The sequence below is a fragment of the Dama dama genome, chromosome 8, assembly GCF_033118175.1.
Source record: "Dama dama isolate Ldn47 chromosome 8, ASM3311817v1, whole genome shotgun sequence".
In the NCBI taxonomy this organism is placed as follows: Eukaryota; Metazoa; Chordata; class Mammalia; order Artiodactyla; family Cervidae; genus Dama; species Dama dama.
In genome coordinates, this window is record NC_083688.1 from 49,815,546 (window position 1) to 49,839,946 (window position 24,401).

The following is a 24,401-nucleotide window of genomic DNA, read 5'->3' on the forward strand; positions in this document are numbered from 1 at the left end:
TTTGCAAATTACTTGTGGATATCTGTCTTCCTCATTTGACTGTGAAGCTCTAGAAGCAGGGAGGAATGCATCGGCTTCGGTTTGTCTCACCAAAGCCGGGGCTGCTTGGCGCATCAGCTCATGAATGTTTGTTGAGTGAAGACATATGTGCTCAAGGCACTGTGTGGGGATGAGGGTGGAGGGGTCCTGCTTGGGAAACCACAGGGAAAGATAAAAGTGGTGAGACAATGTCTGCCTTTAGGTAGCTTATCAACTAGGGAGGTGGATAAACACCTATATAATTATAAGGCAGAAAGCAGTCATTGCCTTAGGAGCTCCAAATTTAGTTATATGAGACTTAGAGCAAGGTGATTGCAAGAATAATTTTTTTTAATGTGTTATATATCTGAAAAATGCAGTAATATTTGCAAAGGGGTTTTGAAAAACCCATGTGATTTCTTCAAGAAAGGGCGGGCTATTTAATGCAGAAAATCAAATATGTACAGGGGTCAGGCAGCTGAAGCATGTCAGTGAATAGATTGCCAAGTGGAAACTGATTAAAAACAAGATCTAGAGGTATACTAGCTTGGCTGGATACTAGCACCATTTGGGAGATTAAAAAAAAAAATCCTTATGCTAAGACCATAATGCAGGTCAATTCACCAGGGGTAAGGAAGGGGATAGGAGGATAACAATGGAGGAGGAACCCAGTCATCGGCAGTTTTAAGAAACTGCCCAGGTAACAATAATGTGGACCAGGACAGGTCTCATTACCAGTGACTCGTTAAGAATGCAGAATTCCAGCCTCACCCTGGATTTACAGAATCTGAATCCGAACTGTGAAGATACCTCCAGTGTTTCTGGTGCACTCTGGCAAGTTCAAGAAGCTCTGCTGTAAACAAACTTGTCCTTTTCCAAGGGAATGACCATTCATTAGGTAGTATCAGCATTTCCCAGAGGGCATGCATGTTCTAGTTGTCAACGTTCTAATTTTGCCAATTATACTGTTACTGCTGGCAACAACGCAAATAACTGAGATCAGGTAGAAGCCGTCAAAAGGTGACTGGATCCTACCAAGTTGCTAGAGAGGGGATAGTGAATTAGCAGGGTTTGTCTAAGGCTTATATTATCCTAAGGCAGAAGTTTTTTAATGTCGATTTTTGGTAGTTACTTAAATTTTTTTTTGAGCAGTTAACCCATCCCAGCCAACAGCACTGTGTGCTTGACAAAGTTCAATATGAAACTCTGCTCCCATTTAGGTGGGCAGGATTTTGGAGTACCACCAGCTCAGCAACTTTCCTTCCCCATCTCCCTGAAGCAAAATTTTAAGGATAAGATGAAAATAAAGCGAGGAAGGTTTGGAGGGCTTGGAATGCTAGAGTAAAACTTATTTACTTAATTTGAATAATGTCAAGTCACCATATTTTTTAATCGAGGCTTATAACTGCAATACAAACAAAAAAGAAAACTCACTCCCTCATGATCTGGTTAGGAATATAACTGGCATAAAACAAAGTTGAAAACTTTTATCCAACAAATGCTTATCAAGCTCCTACTATGAATCAAGTGCTATTCCAAGTCCTTTAATTTCATTCTTTGGTGGTAATCCTCGTCAGCCGGCCTCCTGGAAAACTGATGTCACTGTTCCTAAAATGAATGATCTCAGAAGATAAAAGTGTGGATGAGTCAGATCAGCCCGTGGCTCCAGCTGATGTGAGCAGCTCAGGAGCCTGTCTTTGAATATCAAGAACCACTGAGACTGGGGAGTAACTCAGAACTGGTTACCACACACCTCAGGTCTCAACTGTGCTGCGGAGTTTCACAACAGTTTTAAAATTTTAAATAGTAATACTAAGACATGACTTTCTTTTTTTTTTCCATTTATTTTTATTAGTTGGAGGTCAATTACTTTATAATATTGTAGTGGTTTTTGCCATACATTGACATGAATCAGCCATGGAAGGACATGACTTTCAAAAAATAATATCAGCAACTCTTTTTTTCTTTTTTTCTTCTGTGGGATTTTAGTCCCCTGGGGTTTCCCAGGTGACCCAGTACAGTGGTAAAGAATCTGCCTGCCAGTGCAGGAGACACAAGAGAGACAATGGTTCAATCCCTGTGGCGGGAAGATCCTCTGGAGAAGGAAATGGCAACTCACTCCAGTATTCTTGCCTGGGAGATCCCAAGGACAGAGGAACCTGACAGCCTAGCGTTCACAGGGTTGCAGAGTCAGGCAAGACTGAGCACTGTTTCTTCCTTTCTTAGTTCCATGACCAGAGATCAAACCTGCGCCCCTTGTGTTGGGAGCACTGAATCTTAACCACTGAATTATCAGGAAAGCCCCTCAGCAACTCTTATGTTATTCTTTTATTTTATTTTTTTTAAGTTGTTGCATTGTGTAACATTTTTATCTACCTCTGCTGAAATATATAAAAGTCACTCCATAGATAAATGTACAGAGTAATTGCAAATGAAAAATCAGTCAAAGCCTTAATCTATTGAACCTCCACTATGTTAAAACATGCATATTTCTGAAACAGTAGGTATTTTTATAAACAATTCATAAGAACAAAAATAAAAAACTTCACGAAATGAGTTTCTGTTAGAAGTTTTCCAGTTGTTTTTTTTTAAGAAATTTCTCAGCACTTTCAAAACTTTAAATGCTCAAAGAATATAATCACTGAGAACAGTTATATTATCCCTTTATTATTTTAAGTGTTAGTCGCTCAGTCGTGTCCGTGTCTTTGCAGCCCCACGGACAGTAGCCCATCAGGCTCCTCTGTCCATGGGATTCTCCAGGCAAGAATACTGGAGTGGGTAGCCATTCCCTTCTCCAGGGAATCTTTCCAACTCAGGGATCGAACCCATTATTATTTTAGAGCATGCATTTATTTTGTATTACTTTGGTACTGAACTCATTTGTTTTTAAGCTGTACACTGAGCATAGTAACAAAAAAGCCAAAAAAAAGAAAGAATGCAATGTATCAGACAAGCCACTAAAAACAGAAGGAAAAGGGGGAAAAAATTCTCCTTCTGAGCTAAATAGAAAGAGAAAAAAGCACTATCATTAAGGCAGAAGAAAGGCATCTCTGAAGAAGGAATAAACATCTTCCCAGCAGTGAGCTGGGGGCTGTCGAGTGCGGTAGCAGAATAGAAGGGTATTGGGCGAGAAAGTACACTCCTCAAAGCCCCTGGGAACAGAACTTCACTGTAAAGAATAAACGCATCCACTTACAGGGCTTGCTTAACCTCACCTGTTGGGAGGTAAGTTCAGTTTCTTTCTCCTTCCCTGAATGAACCGGGAAGGCTTCCGTTTTGCCTTCAGCCTCCCACCACAGGAATGTGTGCTATCTGGATGGTGGCTTTGAAACCCATAGCTCTTAAAGGAGCTATATCAACAGGTTTTTCCTCCTTAACACTGAGTCAATTGTAAATGTTGAATGGGAAGCTTGAACAAGCTGAACACTATCACAGGAATTTAAAACCAGCTCTCTCGCCAAAGTGTTGTTTTTTTTTTTTTAAATAGAATCACAATTTATATTTTTATCACTTCAGCCTTTTTGGATCCAGAACTACAGAACTAACAAAGGACTATTTCCTGACAGCTTAATACGAAGGGAAGCCTGAAAGCTGGCCTTGCTGTGTCAGTTAGGACAGAGAACTCTTTCCCAATGTGTTTTTTTTTTTTTTTTAATTTTATTTTTTGCTATTGTGGTTTTTAAAGAAGACACAGGGGACTCAAAAATGTCCTTTGAAGCAATGCAAAAATTGCCAAGCTTTTTACATATTTGTCTAAGGCAGTTCTATGTCCATTGCCTTTCACCCAAATACTTCTCTCTTAACTTTGGCCTGTATACTTTCCATTCTGTCTTTAAATAAGACTGTTTCTAAAGGTGAGGCAAAACACTCAGTTTCACTCATCCAGCCCTACATACTGGTGGCCAATGTCATAGGCAAATTCTAAGCACATTTTAAACTTTTACCTGTGATTGCTAAACCCTGAGATTAACAAGTTTTTCTTGTTGTTGTTTTGTTTTTGTCTTTTTTTTTAGATTAACTCTTTTTGATTAAAGAGTTGGTGTCCAGAATTTGGCTTGCCATGTTTGCACAGCCATTTGTCACTGTTTTCATATCATTTGCAATTTATTCTACAGTAGCAAGTAGCTCTCTTAAGAGGTTCTATGGCTTAATATAATTCAATTTCTCATGAAAACTCTCAAGCTTCATTTGGCATGAACGTCACTGAAAATGACTATAATCTGATTTCAAACACTGAGCGATGATGTTACGTAGGATATGTGTATTTCCTCATAACTGAACAAGAATACGATTAAAAATAAGCCAACATTCCCCAAATGAAGACACAATTAAAAACTATCCTTAATGATAGGAAACTCTCTGTAATAAGAAAAAACTGTTGAAAATTAATTTGCTAATTACCATGCACTGATTAACTGACCAGTTTCTAAGATGATCTATATATAAAATTTAAAAAAGGATGGTGTTTAGGTAATTGTTTAGATAACTTATTAATGTAGTAGATTCTAGGGCTCAAAGGAACCAAGTTGAACATCTGATGACTTTTCACATTTGAGGAAGCAAGATTAAGCAACAAGAAAAGTGGAAATATCTGGGGGGAAGTGGAATAAGGAATCAAAAGATAAAAAGTCAGCACTAAATTTTCATAAAACAGTGACTAACTACATTTCACTGTTTTTCACAGTCTCCCTGGGATTTTGTTTCTTTAAATGTTTGGACTCTTCTTGCAGTTAAAAAATATACAAAAACACTTTAGGAAAAATACTCAAAGTCATCTAACCTTAGTGAACCTGGCTCTGGAAATTGCACTTGACACTGTGACTTTATCACATCTTAAAGGGATGTGTCAAAGCTCTTTAAATCATTTCCAGAGGGCATGGATTATTTCCAAGAGTGAGGTAAAGATGTCTGTAATCATGTAAGCATTACTTATTTAGCCACTGCAAATTAAGATGATCAAATACCTCTATAAAGTGGGAATTATGAGTTTAAGTTTTATACTGACATGCCTACACATTTCCTTCCTTCCTCCTTTTCTTTCTTTCTTCCTCCCTCCCTCCCTATTTTTTTTTTTTTTTTTTTTCTCTTTAATTTGAATTCTGGTACCAAAGTAACCCAAAGCATAAAACTGGAACAAGAGTAACTGGTGCCTGTAAATCCTCTCCACAATTCTACTCAACACTATCCTACAGAGAAGGGGCCTGGAGAAAATTAAGAATCCACAGTAGAGTTGCTCAAGGCAACTTTACTAAAAACAGTCAAATAAAGGAAACAACACAAATGTTCATCAACAGGGAAGGGTAAATTGTATATTCACATAATGGAATACTATAAAGCAAAAGAACAACTTATTGATACATAAAACAATATGTATGAACCTCTTTGACTTAATTTTGCTCAAAATAAACCATATACCAAGAAAGTACAGTTGTGGTTTCATTCCTAGGAAATTCAAAATCAGGCAAAATTTAGAAGTTCAAAGAATGTTTATCATAGAGGGGTTATTGATTGGGAAGTGACTCAAGGAGACTTCCATGAGTGATAAAAACATCCTAAGGTCCTGTTCTGCTTGAAGTATCCAGATACAGCGATGTATAAAAATTCACTGAGTTATACATTTAAGATTCGTATACTTTATGTATGTTATTTGCATTTAAATTTTCTTAAATGAAATTTAAAGAAAATTCACAATGCAGAAAGGAAAAACAAGCTAGAAAGCCTCCACCAAAATACCAACAGATTCAACAAAAGTGAGAGATAGTCTCATTTTGAAAAATATATAAAAATTTCCTTTCACCCAGGGTTTTCCTTTTTGAAACTGAAAGTGAAGTCACTCAGTTGTGTCCGACTCTTTGTGACCCCCATGCACTATAGCCTACAAGGCTCCTCCATCCATGGAATTTTCTTTTTTAACATTCCCTAAATCATTGTGTGTGCGTCAGTGGCTCTGTCGTAAACAACTCTTTGCCACCCCACAGACTATAGCCCATCAAGCTCCTCTGTCCATGGGATTTTCCAGGCAAGAATACTAAGTATTCCTGGGTTTCCATTTCCTTCTCCAGGGGATCTTCCCACCCAGGACTGAACCTAGGTCTCCTGCATTGCAGGCAGATTCTTTACCATCTGAGCCACCCGGGAAGCCCAAAGTGTCTGGACTTGACGGCCACAGTGATTCTCACTGCGCCTTTCTGCAGTTACCCCCCACTACCCCAGGACTTCACAGTTCTTCCCTGCTGTGTGCTGTGCTGTGTCTGTCAGTCTGTCTGACTCGTGGCGACCCATGGACTGTAGCCCACCAGGCTCCTCTGTGCACGGGATTCTCCAGGCAAGAATGCTGGAGTGGGTTCCCATGCCCTCCTTCAGGGATCTTCCCAACCCATGGATCGAACCCAGGTCTCCCACATTGCAGGCGGATGTAAAAGGAGGAGAATTAAAGAATGACAACGTCTTCCCCCTAGACTAGTGGGGTTTGAGGACTTTGGTTAAGTTTCAGGATGTCTTGATTAGGGACACCTTTCTGTCTTCTCAATCATTATGGCAAGGATCCTGATTCTCTTCTGAGGGAGACTGTCGCGAAGAGTGACTGGGAGGACAAAAAAGAAGTCGACTCTCTGGCTTTCAGATACACAATTAATGTTGGGCCTTAAGTTTACTTCCCTTGTGGTTCAATAGAGTTCAATGGCATGGGAAAGGATGGAGAGCTGTGGGCAGAAGAGCTGTCCAGGAATGGAGACTTCTCTTTGTGTTTTCTGTGAAAAGCTACACAATGGATCTGGTATGTTGGGACCAGAAGGGTGAGATGCCCCAATATTTATTTCTAGTCAAACTCTACTGACATAATTTATGTGCCCCCCAGGCCCCCCCTTTTTTCCTAAATAGAACACTGGGAAAACGAATCCATATCTCCTTAGCCACATTTCCCCGGGAGTTTTAGAAACACAGAATCCTTTTCTCCTGTTCTTCTCCCTGGGGGCACTCCCAACCCTGGCAGACCATTTCTAACAGTGGAGGCTGTGACTGGGGTGATGGTGTGTGAGGGTTGTGGTGGGGCTTTTGAGCTTCAGGCTCTTGCATTCCAATATGGTCTTTGAATTTGAAATAACTGGATTGCTGCCTCATTCACTACCCAAAGTGCAGCCAGTTACAACCTGGCTGCGTTTGTGAAATTATTTAAAAATCCTGGACCAAAATTAATGGAGGAAATTGCAGACAATGATCAAACTGAGCATTTAAATAACATGTATGGGGGTGGGGGAGGCTAAAAATGTAGGGCTTATCTATGGTGATGGGATTCCCAGGTGGTTCAGTGGTAAAGAATCCAGCTGCCAGTGCAGGAAGGAGATGTGGGTTAGATTCCTGGATGGGGAAGATACCCTGGAGGAGGAAATGGCAACTCACTCCAGTATTCTTGCCTGAGGAATCCCATGAACAGAGGAGCCTGGTGGCTTTTGGGGTCACAAAGAGTTGCACATGACTTAGTGACTAAGCACATCTATGGTGATAGGTGTTTTATATGCATTATTATTATACAACGTTCTTGACACCTCTGTAAGCTAAAAATTAGCATCCCCATTTTATAAGTGGAAATCTCAACCTTCAATAAACAAAAGTCCTAAGTGTGCATAGCTGAGGTTCAAGCCCAGGTCCATCAGACTTCAAAATCCTTTTATCTCCTGACCGCTCAGGAGAGGTGCCTTACTCAATACATGCAGAACTTAATTAGTCTTTCATCCTATGAGAAGAATATAAATTGTAAATTAAATCAGCTAAAATAGATGGTAATCCCCTTGAGGGCAAAGGCTGATGACTCATCTTTACTGTGACATAGAATAATACCTCAGTGTGTTAGGTGAATACTTCTAAGTAGGTGCACATGAGGTAGATGTTGATTTTCTGTTACACACGCACACACACACACACACACACACACACGTGTAAGCATCTACAAAATTGTTATTATGGATTCAAATACCTGCATAAAAAATAAAATATACTCATTTAAGTAAAAAGTGAAGCTAGTAAAAAGGATGGTTAAATGCCAAGTAAGAACATTACCAACAAAAAGAACTTTAAAGCTCACATATTGAATTACATTTGCTGGTCTTTTAAGCTTTAAAGGTACATTGGCTAACATTTCTGTTATACCAGGAATAACAAGCAAGCACAAAGCCTTTCAAAGAATAACTGACCCTAAACGTGGAATCACTTTAAAGAAAAGAACATACAAATATGGGACGTTCTGCTTATACAAGATGGAACCTAAATGAGCAGACTAGAATCCAAGGATTAGTAAAATACCACTGTGATGACCGGTTCTTTACACCAAAGAATTAAAAAATGTACTAAATGCTTTTTCTTTCCAGGACTTTTCTCCCCCATTTCATTTTAATTTGTCTCTGTGGAAGATAAGCACTGAACAAGATTGAAATTCTTAGTGCCTTATTCCTTCTGAAACTTACAGTCTGAAATTAGTTTATTTACTTTCAAATTAAGTCAGAATTTGTTACTGAAAGAATTGTACCTGGGTCTTTAGTTGCAGTATTGCTAATGATTCTTTTCAGTTAAAGACATGCAGAATTCCAAGGTGATGTGCTTTGTTATTTACTTTTTACTGGTAGGATTCCCGGTTTGCTGAATGTAGAGTAAATAAGAATCTGAAATTATATCATAGAATAAAAGGACTTCCTTCAACATTGGAGGCTATTTGTCCTTCAGGTAGAATCACCCAGGTTTTCTTTCAGATTTGTGACTGCTGAATTTTTGCTTCAGAATTCTCTAGGATAAATTTGCTTGTGACCCTAAACCCACTCTTAAATAATCGTTTAATCTCCACTAACTAAAAACATGTCTGGTTAGGTACATTTCTGAGAGTATAAGACAAATCAGTATTTCTTTCTTCCATGTTGTCTTCCTGATTTTTTTCATGTTAGTTAAAACAGTAAGTAGATATTCCTGAAATTTTAATAATGTATATCTACGCAGTGTAAATGTTTTCTTCATTATTCCAAAATGTTTCCTCTCCATGTTTACGTTTGTGGTTCTTCACAACCTTTAGAATAGTCATTACCTGTCAAAAATGATATCCATAGAGAACAAACTTGTGGTTGTCAAGAGGGAGGGGGTGTGGGGGGTGGAGTAGGACTTTGGGGTTAGAGAATGGATAAACCACAGGCCCTACTGTATAGCACAGAAACTGTATTCAATATCCTGTGATAAACCATAATGGAGAAGAATAGGAAAAAAGAATATATATATACATACATGTATAACTGAGTCACTCTCCTGTACAGCAGAAATCAACCAACATTGTAAATCAAATATACTTAAAAAAAAAGTCTATATTGGTTCATTATTTATATTAGTTGAACTAATGAATATTAGTTCATTTTTTGGGGGTGGTCCCAATCATGTTGGATTATTTTTGAGAATCTTCAACTATCTCCCGCATAAAAAATTAAAAAATAAAAAACCCTTTTCCTCATTATGGCTCTTTAATCTGTCTTGGCACATAAATCTCCTTTCTATTCCTAAATTTTTAATGCTTTCCATAGTCTCAGCATTGTCTTAACTTTAATTCACATTTTTTCCCATTCTTTTGTATGAATTTGTATATTTCTTCACTTTGACTGGTGGACACTTCATTCTATTTTCAAGTCTTTAAAATCTTGGTTCCCACTGAGTCCCCTGGTGATGGCAATTCAATAATATGTCAAAGTTTTCTAACACGGCACACTCCCTGAATGTGATCAGTGACACTTCTGGTGCATGTGGGGTGGCGGAGTGTCACCCAAAAATAAAATACTAAAATAAATATTCAACGTTTTAGCTTATGCACATATTTTGCTAAGTAAGTATATAATTTTTAAAAAAATTGGAAAATAAATGAAACTTACCCTTTTAAGAAGATTTCAGTGGATGATTTAGGATGTTTACATCTTTATTTTGGCTCCATCCAATTCAGTTAATAAGAGTTATAGGGTCCTGTCGGGTCCAGAGGCTGTGGAGACCACAAAAGGAAGGATAAGGGAAGGCCCTCCCCCCAAATTTACATTCATTTAGATCAGTTGGAGTGCTAGGGCTTTCAAATCCCAAGCTTTATATGTGTTTCCTTAAAGAGTGAGTAGTAACTGTTTTCCCAACCAGCGAGGATCTAGGTTACCCGCTTTTAAAGCTTCAGGTTGTTCTTCAACTATCCTTTTTACGTTGTATAGCCCTTAGGGGTTCATATCCAACTTCCAACTTCCGTATTTAATGTATTTTAATTCAGCTTTGTAATGATCTGTATATGCATTCATGAGCTCATCTTCCCCTTAGGACTCACTCAGGTAGCAGAGATTAAATTGGCATTCCTTACTATTTTCTGGCAAGTACAAGTCTGACTTCATGAATACCTTTATTTCTGTGCGTGCATCCAAAGGTTTTGGAAAGAGTGTGATTACTTGATTAAATAAATAAAACAAGGTCTTTTGGATGGATCCTTTTCTAACACCATGACTAAACTAAACTGGCAACACACACACACTAGCTTTTCTGCTTTACTTGCTCCCCTTCCTGTTTTATTCTGTGAGTGATCCTTTGAAATCTCAGAAGATTTGTATCCTTTCTCATAACCTAAACTATGCCCTTACCTCAACTGTATTCTGTGAATAGTTTGTCTACCTTACTGGCCCTTAACCAAATAATACATTTTGCATTTGAAGAGAAAGAATTTTCCCTTCCATTAAGCTTTTGGTGAGGGAAGCAGGGCCTGGAAGGAGAAAGCCTGCGTGGGAGAGCAGCAGCAAATGCCCCAGACGAAAACCAGGGCTCTTGACACCGTGCTTTGCGTGGCCTTCAAGGACGTCATGGTCCAGAGGACTTCTATTTACTTATTTATTTGTCTGCATCGAGTCTTAGTTGCAGCTTGTGGGATCTTGTTCCCCAACCAGGGATCAAACCGGGGCCCCCTGCATTGGGAGCTCAGAGTCTTTAGCCTCTTAGACCACCAGGGAAGTCCCCTGGAGGAATTTTTAATTGAAATGGTATCATAACTGCCTTCTATCACCAACTCCATCATACTCTCCTCCCACTGCCCCATCACCTTGATTGGGTGATTATTTATCTATCTATTTATTATTTGTTTATTTAAATGTTTGGCTGCATTGGGTCTTCGTTGCTGTGTGAGAGCTTTCTCTAGTTTCACTGAGAAGGGCCTACTCTCTAGATGCGGTGCAGCGCACAGGCTTCTCACTGTAGTGGCTTCTCTTGTTAGGGAGCACAGGCTCGGCGTCCACAGACTTCAGTGGTCCTGGCGTGGGCTCAGATGTCATGGTTCTCCGGCTCTGGAGCACAGGCCAAGTAGTTGTGGTGCTGGGCTTAGCTGCTCTGTGGCGTGTGAGATCCTCCTGAACTTGGTGGGTGGATTCTTAACCACTGGACCAACAGGAAAGTCTTCCTCTCTCATTTAAATAGTTGATCTACTCTATAATATAGTCATTTCTGTGTGAAATCTCAGCTCCCCATTAAGTGTCTGCTACACTTTGTACTTCTCTGCCTATAGCACCTAGCCTAGTTCTAGGCTTAAGATAAATTTTTGCTGAACTGAAATAAGTGGGTTGGCCTTGCTTAGGATCACATAGAAAACATTTATCTCAGGTGACATCTTCATCTTGACTCTACACAGTGACTGCATAGTGACCAAAAAGAACCTAAAGAAGAGAAGCATGGTTGACTTCAAATTGCAGTGTAAGAAATTTTAGTATTTTTTTCCTGAAAAAAACTAATTTTTTTCTATTTTTTCCTAAAAGATGAGCCACTCTTAATGTTTGGTGGTGTAGGCCTCAAGGTGCAGACAGAAGTGTTTTTGTGATTTGAAATACTTTCTGCCTAGCATGGATAATAACCAAGAGGATTTAAATATATGAAGCACAGGAATTACCTGGCAGTCCAATGGTTAGAACTCTGTGTTTTCACTTCTGCAGGCTGGGAACTAATCCCAAAAATCACACAGTGAGGCCAAAAGCAAACAAACAACAACACCCACAAAAAAAACCCACAAAAAATGTTAAGTACAATGTCACAAAAAGTTTACTAAATAAAATGCAGCTTAAACTTGAGTTCATCTTTAGCCATATCTTTGTAGTACACATAATCATAAAAAATTTGGTGAATCATTGGATTGTATGTTTCCAAGTTACCCCACATTCAGATCTGTAAAAGTCAGACTGCGTGGCCTGAATTTCCTCATTTATGGATCCAGGAAGACAGAGACAGAGAAGGGAATGGACCACTCTGCAGCGCTCCTCTGTCCCCCGCTTTTGCCTGCGCTCTTTTGTGTGCAAGCTACGTTACCAAACCATCACGAGGACACAGAGGAATAAATCAAACGTCCCTGTGTCTGACTGGCTCATGAAGGGAGGCAGGGTATTAGGATTTGAAACAGAAAGCCAAAATATTCCCTTGTAGCTGGGTCTTGTCATGAATAATCACAATTAGATTTTAACCTCTTTGAGTTGACTGGTTTACCTTTATTTCTTCCCTGTCACCTAAGCCTTCACACATATTTAAATAATGAATTTTAAAGGTTACAGTGTCATTTGCATATATTGAAAAGTTATATATATCTTAATTATCACAATATTCTACCTAGCAAGTAAATATGAAGCGCAGATATGTATGAAATTGGTTATGAAAAACTTTTTGATCATTTTTAATGAGAAAATTTAGTAAACTTCTCTGATAATAGGTTGAAGGAGGAATTGCCTATGCTACCATGGAAGTGGCTGACATTTCCAGGCTGCCAAGGGCCCTGGGCCACCATAACAGTGGTTTCAAAACTGAAAGGCAAAGAAGGTGGTAATTTTAAGGGATCATTAAAATTTTAGGAAAAAACATCTGACCAGACACTGAAGATTGTTTGGAATTAAACTGTATAACCATACCCCTTGTGCCTTGCTGAGGGTGGCAAAAGCTTGATCTGGCCCCAGGATGTGGATGCCATGTGGTAGATAGCTCTTCCCATAGTGCGAAGAGTAAATACCAACAAGGAAGCAAAATAAGATAATGGCCAGGGAGGCAGTGATTTTGCTAGATTAGGACATAGGCAGAACCAGAAATTCTCCACTGTCCGGAAAGACTAAATGTTGGCTGGGTTATTAGACCCAGACTAAATGAGTTTGTAATAGAAGCTTGCATTTTGCATCTCGCTCCATCTCACTGTGTTCAAGATAAAGGCACAATTAATAATGTTTAAGAGTGTGATGATTGGGGTCGGATAGACCTGGGTTCAGACCTCCCTGATGACTCAGCGGTAAAGAATCCACCGGCCCATGCAAGAGACATGGGTTCGATCCCCGGGTGAGAAATATCCCTTAGAGAAGGAAATGGCAACCCACTCCAGTACTCTTGCCTGGAAAATCCCATGGACAGAGGAACCTAGTGGGCTATAGGCCACGGGGTCGCAAAAGAGGCAGACACGACTTACTGACTAAACAACAAAGATATGGGTTTGACTCAGGTAATTTATTATGTTGTTTATTATGTTAGCTATGTGACCACCATCTCCTTCCCAACATTCAAGTCTCAGTTTCCTTATATGTAAAATGAAATAATAATTATACCTTCTACATATTTGTTGGGTATTTGTTGTGCAGGTCAGATGACATAATATATGTAAATAAAGCACTTAGATGCCTGGCATTCTCAGTGGATGTCAGCTAAAAACAAACAATGGAACATTAACTGCTCAGCATCTCATGTCTATAAAAAGGTGGCAGAGTCAAGGAAAGCCCTGAAGTCCAGGATATCAAACAGATTCATACCTCTAATACAATTCAGCTGCTGTTTACTCTCTGTCCTCTTGTTATTTTAGATCACCTTTATGCTTCCCATCCTTGCCACTGGCAGAGGCTGCCAAAGACATTCATTCATTCATTCAAGTAGTATTTATTAAATGCCAGCTCTGTATCAAGTAGTGGCTTTGTTTTTGGAGATTGTGAACACCTCACAGAGATAGGTGAGAACATTCTTAAGACAAACACACAAATCCTGTCATTGTCACTTGTAAGAAGAAAAGACATGGGACTCTATTTTAGATGTGTTGACAAAGGAAGACCTCTCTAAGGAAGGGAAATTTAGGCTAACAGGCCAAAGAAAGAGCAGACGTGGTTTCCACAGCTTATGGCCTTTCTCTATGGTGCTTGTGATAATTGCCAGACTTATCCATCCTATAACTTCCCTGTATCTGCTATCAACATTCAGAGGTGATCTTAAGAGACATCCAGGACAGATTATTTCCTGCCAAAAATGACCCTAGGGTTGTGGTCACAGATGTAGCTACAGAGCAGTCAGATACACACTTGCACAGGCCATTACCACCTGAGGACGCTAGTCCAGCAGAGTGCCCTGCACAGACCACATTCACCTGCCTTTTAGGAAGGGATGACTTTTCAGCTTCAAGGCAGAACATGTTAGTGGTCCTCTGCAGCCTCAAAATGAAAGCACACTCAAAGTGAAAGGTTTTTCAAAAGCGGGCTGGCACTAGGGACTCAAGGTACCATCCCAGAATATCCCAACTGAATTTCTAAGTATAGGTGACATAGAGGACCCATGTGACTGTAGACGTGCACCATGACTTGTAACCCACTTATCAGGGGAAGGATGTATTTCTTCCTCTTGACATCAGAGGGATCAGGGTCCTTGCTGGCTTCCTAGCTGAGTGGAGCCCTGGGTGCTATAGCAGCCTGGGGAATGTCAGCTGGGGCCCCTGCTGCTCAAGTCCCCACAAAACCCACTTCTTCCAGTAACTGTCCCCAGAGCCGGCCTCCGTGGGCCAGCTCCAGTCCCCAGAGCTGTGACGGGTGGCGTCCCTCTCAGGCTCTCAAAACAGAGCAGTTGTTTTTGGATTTGGAATAATTTTCCTTCATTCCAAACCAGAATCACTCTTCCTGATTATCTATAAAACAAGCCACAAAGAATCCCACCTGGGTTGTAGTAATCTGTGGAAGTAATAAAGAAGAAATAGTGAGGGGAATGGAGAAGGAAATGGCAACCCACTCCAGTATTCTTGCCTAGAGAATCCCAGGGACAGAGGAGCCTGGTGGGCTGCCGTCTATGAGGTCACACAGAGTTGGACACGACTGAATCGACTTAGCAGCAGCAGCAGTGAGGGGAAAATTGTAGGAGACCATGAGCTAAAGACAAGAGCATGTTAGGTTTATGTTTGTACACTTACAGCAGTGTCTAAGTAAAATATTTCAGGGAGGTAGAGGAAAGTTTTTACAAAGAATTGTGTTAAATTACTTTCAAGAGGTATAACCAAAGGGAGAAAAAAATCTACACAGAGTATTCTCTTGGCTAGCTTTCTTACATATTAAAACTTAAAATTATGCAGACAAATTCTCAGGCTAAGACATGTTTTGGCCTAATTAGCAGTACCTCAGACTAGCAAGCAGGACTCTATGATTTTAACAGATAGCACTTATACTTAAGGCAAGAACTAACAAAACTGGCCAGACCTGATTTTCTATCAAGGTTTCCTTGGAGGGAGTTAAAATAAAAAAAGAAGAAAAAGGTACTAGTCTCTTAGAGAACTGAAGTGACAGAAAGCAGAGCTGGACATTAATAATGCACAAATTTTATGTAGATTAATTTAGATTCATTAATGAAGAGAAATATAACTCTCCTACCATTTTTGGAGACTACACAATTATAGCTCTAGTTTATAGGTTTTGCAATTACAAAGCAGTTACAATTCCAATCCAGAAATCTCAGAAATTTACTTCAGAGGGCCAGGAAGAAGTCTTTGGGAGTGATGAAAGTGTTCTGTATGTTGATTTCTGTAGTGGTTACAAGGCTTCATACATTAATTGAAACCCCTCTAAACATACACTTAAAATTACTAGACTTTATTGTATGTAGTTTGTACTTCAATAAAGTTGCAAAAAAAAAAAGAAAGAAAGAAAGAAAGAAAAGAAACTATGACTTGAAAATCCCAGTATAATCAATGGTACATGCTTTTTTTTCCCCAACATGTTGCTAAATTGATTTTTAAACTAGGAAAATCTATCAAATCTCTCTCTTCTTTTGAAAGAGGATATTTAAAAGCACCAGCATATTCATCTTTTAAACTGAAGTAATATAATTACTGAGTAATATGGGGAAAGCAAACAAAAAATGAAAAAATGAGAAAAATGACTTTGATAGAAAATATTTAAGACAGTTAAAGGAAAAAATAGAAAGGATATTGTTCAAAGTCGGAAAGTAAGGACTGTTTGTTTCTAGAAAGGGGGCATAAGTAGGAAAGTCTAACCAGACGGATGAGACTCTGTGGGCAGCCTCAGGGTTCAGTTTGTGGCTGCCAAGTAGTCTAGGCCATTTCCAGAAACTAGGTTGTACATATATTGTATGAATACATTATTTAGAGAGCTGATATTAACTAAATCTTGAGCTTTAATAAAATAAACCTTATATCCAGAGCAGACTTATATTCAGAGCAGAACACACTGCAGCCACTATATTCATATTCAAAAGATTTGTTTCTTCTACTTCAGGACTCGTGTTGTGTCCCTGTTTTTGGCAATTAGACCTGCAACTCTTTAAGGAGTGAAAATTCCCCTCAGATTCACAACTATCCTAACGCATCCTGCCATATTACTGCTGCTTGGCACTCCCTCGCTGATCTGTTGGATTCGTCCTGCTACTCACATCTGATGAAGCCCAAAACAGAGGACATCTAAAGCCAGTGTATTGATTGAAGATATTTCATTTTCTCCTTAAAAGTAGGAATCCTTTAACCTAAATCCACTGTAGCAGAACTTTCCTCTCTATTTCTTAAACTCATTAAAGGAAGGGATTATGTGCCAAATGATTTTTTTTCACACCCAGTCATTTTGGGGGCTGCTCATTCCTGATGTGCCTGCTGTCCTAAATACTTCAGGGCAAATGATTCTGAGATGCCATGACCTTGAATAGCGTCCTTTATGTCTAATGAAATAATGCTTGAAATACTGCACAGTAGGCACAGAAATAAATAATTCTGATGTCACCAAACCTTTTTTCCAACAGTTTGTGAGGATTTTGAGAACCCTTGACAGCTCGTGGGAGATGGCATGGAGATGAAGGTTGATCCCTCATTTGTTCCACGCCCAGTGGGACTGAAGAGCCCACTGCGCTGATGGGCAATGAGCTTGAGAGGCAAAGTGTGCCGGCGGTGAAATCAAGTGTGGGCTCGACTAGACTGTTCAAGCTCGACTTCCTGGAGCCTCATCTCACACGAGTACCATGACACCGATGCTGAGCCCAGCTCCACTGCCGCCCCAAGAATGCTCTCCGAGGCTAAAGGTCCAAGGCATCCCATGTTTGGGTATATTGCGTAAATATAGTTCTCATTCTGATAAGGACAGAGCAAAGAGATAAAGTAGGTAATTAGATAATTAATCCCGCTTATAAATAGTTAATATAGTTAATCCCAATTATAAATAGAAAAAATATGAGAGACCCCTGTAAGTCAATGGGTACTCAAGAGAGCAGGCTTGCTTAACTACAAAAACAAGCAGGCTTGCTTAACAACAAAACCATGCAACAGGAGCATGAGACATGACCCCAAACAGTCAAACAAATGGTGGCATGAGCCTCACATCCTACCCAGTGTAAGTTAATGATCCCTAGGACATGCTCTCTGCACACAGAAGAAACAATAATTTGTGGACCTAGCTTGACCATGTAGGGACAAGAAAACTCCCCTGCCCAACCTGGAAGAGGACCTAGTGATGAGACATGATGTCTATTCAAGAAAGTCAAAGAAGTTCTTCTCTCCCCTCCCCACTTTTCCTTTGATTGTAAAACTGTATTCCAGTAAGTTCTTGGGGTATGGCACCCCTTCGCCTGCTGGCTTGTAAGCCTCAAAAGTGTCCTATTCTAATAAATCACTTCTTATCACTTTTCCTCTCGCTGAATTCTTTTCTGTGCTGAGACATTGTTACTGTTGTTGCTCAGTCATGTCTGACTCTGCGACCCCATGGACTGCAGCACGCCAGGCTTCCCTGTCCTTCACCAACTCCCAGAGCTTGCTCAAACTTATGTCCACTGAGTTGGCGATGCCATCCAACCATTTTGTCCTCTGTCATCCCCTTCTCCTCCTGCCTTCAATCTTTCCAAGCATCAGGGTCTTTTCTAATGAGTTGGTTCTTCGCATCAGGTAGCCAAAGTATTGGAGCTTCAGCTTCAGCATCAATCTTTCCAATGAATATTCAGGATTGATTTCCTTTAGGATTAACTGGCTTGATTTCCTTGCAGTCCAAGGGACTCTCAAGAGTCTTCTCCAACACCACAGTTCAAAAGCATCAGTTCATGGTGCTCAGCCTTCTTTATGGTCCAACTCTCACATCCATACATGACTACTGGAAAAACCATAGCTTTGACTAGATGGACCTTTGTTGGCAAAGTATTGTGCTGAGACATAGAGGACTACGATACTGGAGCTCTTTGGAGCCCCTGAAGTGATGCCAAATGGTTTCAATTCCACTGAGGTGTTGTGACTAATTTGTGTGAGATGTGTCTCAACTAATTTGTTGTTCACAAGTCCTAAAATTGCAGTAAATGTTCTGAGATTTATTTAAAATATACATGAGTGGATTGATAACTTTCTTTATATTTTCTTGTATTCTACAAGCCTGAATGTAAAAAGAGGGTCTGCTTGTGTTAGATCCTGGGATTATGTATCACCTTGAGCATACCCCACATGAACATCAGCCAATATGTGCATTGGCAGGAAAATTGAGAAGCACTCCAATAAGGCAAATGATACTATTATGTATTCAATTCTTCATTTTTAAAAAAAAAAAGATTGGATAGGACCCATGAAAAAGTACTACGGTCTCCAGAATTTAGAGTTAGACAAGAGACTTGGCTAAAATAGAATCAAAACTAGATTTTTAATTCAAAAGAATACCTTTCTTCAAGCTGGTTATCTGCCCAGAAAGCTTTTCTTGTGGCTTCTTCAGCTAATCAAAGATGAAGTCTCAGAAGACATATATCAAAATGCTTCCTTCCTTTTGTCATTTTCCCAGCGTATTCAGTCTCAGACAGTTTGACAAATAAGGTCAGAGTTTGAACTTGTGCATGCTGATCATTAATTCCTCAGAAAGAAAATTGCTGATCAAGTGGGAGTGTCTCTACAGTTTCCACGGGGTTGAAACTAGGGCATTTTGGTTTCTGATGTGAAATGAAAAAGGAAACCTCAGCAAATAGCATTGAAAAGTTTTTCATTTCCTTTGGAAGAGATCACTTAGAAGTGTCACAATATCTCTTGTTTTCTCTTTGTGTAGCTTTTCTTCTTGACTACCATTGAGAAATCTGGTTTCTGTACTTTTAGGCTTCAAAAGCAGGATAAGCAACTCTTATCAGAACAACTCTCATTAGTGGAGTGTATTAATATAATTTGCTTGATGTTTTATGTTTAAATCAGCCAGGTTTCAACTTGGCAGTGGTAAAGATCACGACTTGGATTAGAGGTTGGCTAAGATTTTCTGAAAGGACCCACAGTGAATATTGCAGGCTTTGAGGCCATATGGGTTCTGTGGCACCTACTCAACTTTGCTTTTATGGCAAGAAAGCAGCCCCAGACAATGCATAAATGAAGGAATGTGGCTGTGTTCCAAAATACTGTAAGCCTGAAATTTGAATTTCATATAATGTTCACATGTCATAAAATATTCTTTTAATTTTTTTAACCACGGAAAAATGCAAAAATCATTCTGAGCCTGGAGACTGTAGAAAAATAGGTGGTGGACCTGATTCAGCATTTGGGGAGTAGCTTGTTGACTGACCTCTGGCTTAAAAATCACACCAAGCCACACTCTGCCCTGGAGCTGCTATAAAAAGACAAACCAGAAGGCCCCAAACCAGATGTAAATAGTTAAATAGTAATTTGGGGCTACTGGCACATTGCACTGCTTATATTTGTCCTCGGGAATCCTCAAAAGACTGACTGACTGAATGGTGGCTTCTCAAAGTTTTCCCAAAAGTACTAATAGTGAGAATCACAGGGGAGGTCTGGGAGGTACAGGTTGTGTGAAGCTGTCCAGCCTCAAAAAGGAAATTTTTTTCTAGTTCTGTCTTTTGTCTTAAATGTTGTTGTGAATTTGGCATTCTATTCATAATCTGTTTTCCCCTCAATTTTCTAAAAGTATGCTCCAGTAAAGCTAACAGGCAATGTCTGTTTACACAAAGCCCTGTTCTTCCAAGGATATGGTAGTTGAATCTGAGAAACCGAAGAAGCAGGTTTTAGCACTACCATACCAAAAAAAAGTCCCATTATTTCATGGCAAATAGATGGGGAAACAATGAAAACAGTGAGAGACTATTTTTGGGGGGCTCCAAAATCACTGCAGATGGTGACTACAGCCATGAAATTAAAGGACACTTGCTCCTTGGAAGAAAAGCTATGACCAACCTAGACACCATATTAAAAAGCAGAGACATAAAAAAAAAAAAAAAATAAATAAATAAAAAGCAGAGACATTACTTTGCCAACAAAGGTCTGTCTAGTCAAAGCTATGGTTTTTCTAGTAGTCATGTATGGATATGAGAGTTGGACTATGAAGAAAGCTGAGTGCTGAAGAATTGAATTGATGTTTTAGAACTGTGGTGTTGGAGCAGACTTTTGAGAGTCCCTTAGACTGCAAAGAGCTCCAGCCAGTCAATCCTCAAGGAAATCAGTCCTGAATATTCATGGGAAGGACTGATGCTGAAGCTGAAACTCCAATACTTTGGCCACCTGATGTGAAGAACTGACTCATATGAAAAGACTCTGATGCTGTGAAAGATCGAAGGCAGGAGGAGAAGGGGATGACAGAGGATGAGATGGTTGGATGGCATCACTGACACGATGGGCATGAGTTTGAGTAAGCTCTGGGAGCTGATGATGGGCAGGGAAGCCTGGAGTGCTGCAGTCCACGAGGTCGCAAAGAGTCAGACACAACTGAGCGACAGAATTGAACTGAGACTGAAAAAAAAAAATTGGCTGCAGAATTCCATATAGTTAAATAGTTTCACCAGGAATAATTGTTATAAAAGTACACTGCTGCAATATGAACTTGTTTCATTTATGATTTTCTGTGAAAAGGGGAAAAGCTGAATAAAGTTATTAATACATAAAAGCAAGGTTTCAGAATGAAAAGAATATAGGAAAATAGCAATATCAAATCCACTGAAATGGAGTCTTCCTTAAGTGACAACCCCCTTCATGGACCACAGTCTTGTTGTGGTGAAGGAGTTTGCTAACTCAATGAAGCTATGAGCCATGCCCTGCAGGGCCATCCAAGAGGGACAAATTATAGTGGAGAGTTCTGACAAAACATGTTCCACTGGAGGAGGGAATGGCAAATTGCTCCAGTATTCTTAGCTTGAGAATCCTGTGAACATGAACAGTATGAAAAGGCAAAAAGATATGACACTGGAAGACGAGCTCCCTAGGTTGGAAGGTGTCCAATATACTACTGAGGAAGAGCAGAGGGCTATTACTAATAGCTCCAGAAAGAATGAAGTGGCTGGGCCAAAGCAGAAACAATGCTCAAGTGTGCAGGTGTCTGCTGGTGAAAGTAAAGTCCGATGCTGTAAAGAACAATACGGCTTTGGAACTTGGAATGTTAGGTCTACGAATCAAGGTAAATTGGATGTGGTCAAATAGGAGATGGCAAGAGAGAACATTGACATTTTAGGAATCAGTGAACTAAAATGGAAAGGAATGGGCAAATTTAATTCAGATGATCATTATACCTTCTACTGAGGTCAAGAATTCCTTAGAAGAAATGGAGTAGCCCTCATAGTACAACAAAAGTGTCCAAAATGCACCTGCAGCATTAGGTGCAATCTCAAAAATGACCGAATGATCTTGGTTCATTTCCAAGGCAAACCATTCAACATCACAGTATTGCTTTCAAACTATGGTGCTGGAGAAGACTCTTGAGAATCCCTTGGGCTGCAAGGAGATCAAACCAGTTAATCCTAATGGAAATCCACCCTGAATGTTCACTGGAAGGACTGCTGCTGAAGCTGAAGCTCCAATACTTTAGCCACCTGATGCAAAGAGCCGACTCATTGGAAAAGACCTGATGCTGGGAAAGATTGAGGACAGGAGGAGAAGGGGACGGCAGGGGATGAGATGGTTCAATAGCATCACCGACTCAATGAACACGAATTTGAGCAAATTCCTAGAGACAGTGAAGAACAGGGAAGCCTGGCATGCTGCAGTCCATGGGGTCACAAAGAGTCAGATACGACTTAGCAACTGAACACACACGCACACACATGTGACACCAGGATGACAACAGAGAAGGTAAAAGCAGAACACAATTCCTCTTCATATCTTCAATTCTTATGAGAACATGCATATTTAAATTAGCAAGTGCCTCTGGAAGTTTTTGGCTTTCATATTCTTTCTTTTACATCCTGCTACCCTCGTGTGAATCTTCTCTTCTCCTCTGCTACCCTCCTCCTGCCCCGCCAAAGATTTAGTAAGATTTACCAATTGACATATTTATGTTGTTTTCTCTCAAGGTAACTGCTGTCTTAAAAGTTCAAACTAAAATCTGAAATCAGTTTTAATACACTTCTAAAAGCCTTTTTTCTGACTCTTTTAATGTAAGCACTTCATGTCTCCTTTTAAGAATATAGCCCAAAATTGTACCCTGAAGCTGACAATAGTCTTATATCCTGGTGAGTTACCATGACAACCCTCAGATTAGCTTCTGAAAAACAGAAACAAGAGTTCCACCCTATTTCCATCACTGTATTATACAGCTCCATCCTACCCTTTGGGTCCTATAAGGAGAAGATCGGTGCTAATTCTCCTGCTTCAAGTGGCTTCTTCGAAGAGATGAGAGTGGGGGAAGAGGCTATACTTTCCTTGAATGATTGCAGCCAAGTAAGGAAGCCCTGCCAAAATCCTGGCATCAGCAATTTGCTTTGGAAGGTAGTTTTGATTTGGCTTTTTGGTTTTTTTTTTTTTTTTTTTTTAACCTTTCCCTCTTTTTAATGTGATGAGTATGGTTACACACCTAGAGGAGTTATGTTTTATAAAATGGAACACCTCACCTCACAGCTTTACAAAACCCACCAAGGACCCACTTTGGAAGGTTGTTGTTTTACCTTGAGAAGAGTCTGGAAACTGACTCATTACAGCAGCTCCAAGTTTTGGCTTTATTTGTATACCAACCAGATTGTCACCCTGGAGAAGGATATGGCAACCCACTCCAGTACTCTTGGCTGGGAAATCCCATGGCCAGAGGAGACAGGAGGGCTACTAAACAGTTCAGTTCAGTCGCTCAGTCGTGTCCGACTCTTTGCGACTCCATGAACCTCAGCACACCAGGCCTCCCTGTCCATCACCAACTCCTGGAGTCCACCCAAACCCATGTCCATTGAGTCAGTGATGTCATCCAACTATCTCACCCTCTGTCGGCCCCTTCTCTTCCTGCCCTCAATCTTTCCCAGCATCAGGGTCTTTTCAAATGAGTCAGCTCTCTGCATCAGGTGGCCTAAATATTGGAGTTTCAGCTTCAACATTAGTCCCTCCAATGAACACCCAGGACTAATCTCCTTTAGGATGGACTGGTTGGATCTCCTTGCAGTCCAAGCGACTCTCAAGAGTCTTGAGAGTCTTGAGTGACTAAACAACACAACATATAATAGTATTAGTTTTTCATCCTTGGGGAACTGATGTTTTAACAATTGGTTGTCCTCTCCAAAAAAGAAAAGAATACAAATCAGATTTTCAGTCAAAAACAATACATTGCCCTTCTTCTGTCCCCTTGAACTTCAAATCTTCAGTTAGCACATCTAGAAACATCTGGTAACTAAGAAGTCAAAGCATTTGGCCAATAAGATGATAAGCCAGAAACAGTTGATTTCTAGGCCAGTGTTCATGTTTAATTTATTATTAAAAAAAAAAAAAAAAAACAAGAATGAAGTGCTAACCTTAGCTCTTTTAGAAGGCCTTTAGAATGAAGTACTAAATACTGTAAGTCTTGTGCTCAGTCACGTCCAAATCTTTGGGGTCTCATGGACTGTAGCCCACCAGGCTCCTCTGTCCATGGAATTTTCCAAGCAAGAATACTGGAACTACTCCAGGGTACCTTCCCAAGCAGTTGATCCCAAGCCAGGGATCAAACCTGTGTCTCTCCCCTCTCCTGCATTGGCAGGCGGTTTCCTTTACCACTAGCACCACCTAGGAAGCCCTGGGCAGCCTGCGCACATTTCATTTCAGAGCTCTGCTGCTTCAGTCGTATCCGACTCTGTACGACCCCATAGATGGCAGCCTACCAGTCTCCCCCGTCCCTGGGATTCTCCAGGCAAGAACACTGGAGTGGGTTGCCATTTTCTTCTACAATGCATGAAAGTGAAAA

General features: G+C 40.0%; 1 protein-coding gene across 5 annotated transcripts in view; it reads right to left on the minus strand.

The window, feature by feature from the left end:
- The window catches only part of SLC39A10 (solute carrier family 39 member 10), a 147,273-nt gene that overhangs the window by 106,813 nt on the left and 16,059 nt on the right, over nucleotides 1-24,401 (minus strand). For 3 of the 5 annotated variants that reach the window (XM_061149106.1, XM_061149105.1, XM_061149108.1), the window contains exon 2: nucleotides 9,912-10,015. The exons of the other annotated variants lie outside the window; for them this stretch is intronic. The gene's annotated coding sequence lies outside the window, so the exon portion shown is untranslated. The remainder of the gene's footprint in view (nucleotides 1-9,911; nucleotides 10,016-24,401) is intronic. 5 annotated transcript variants of the gene reach the window in all.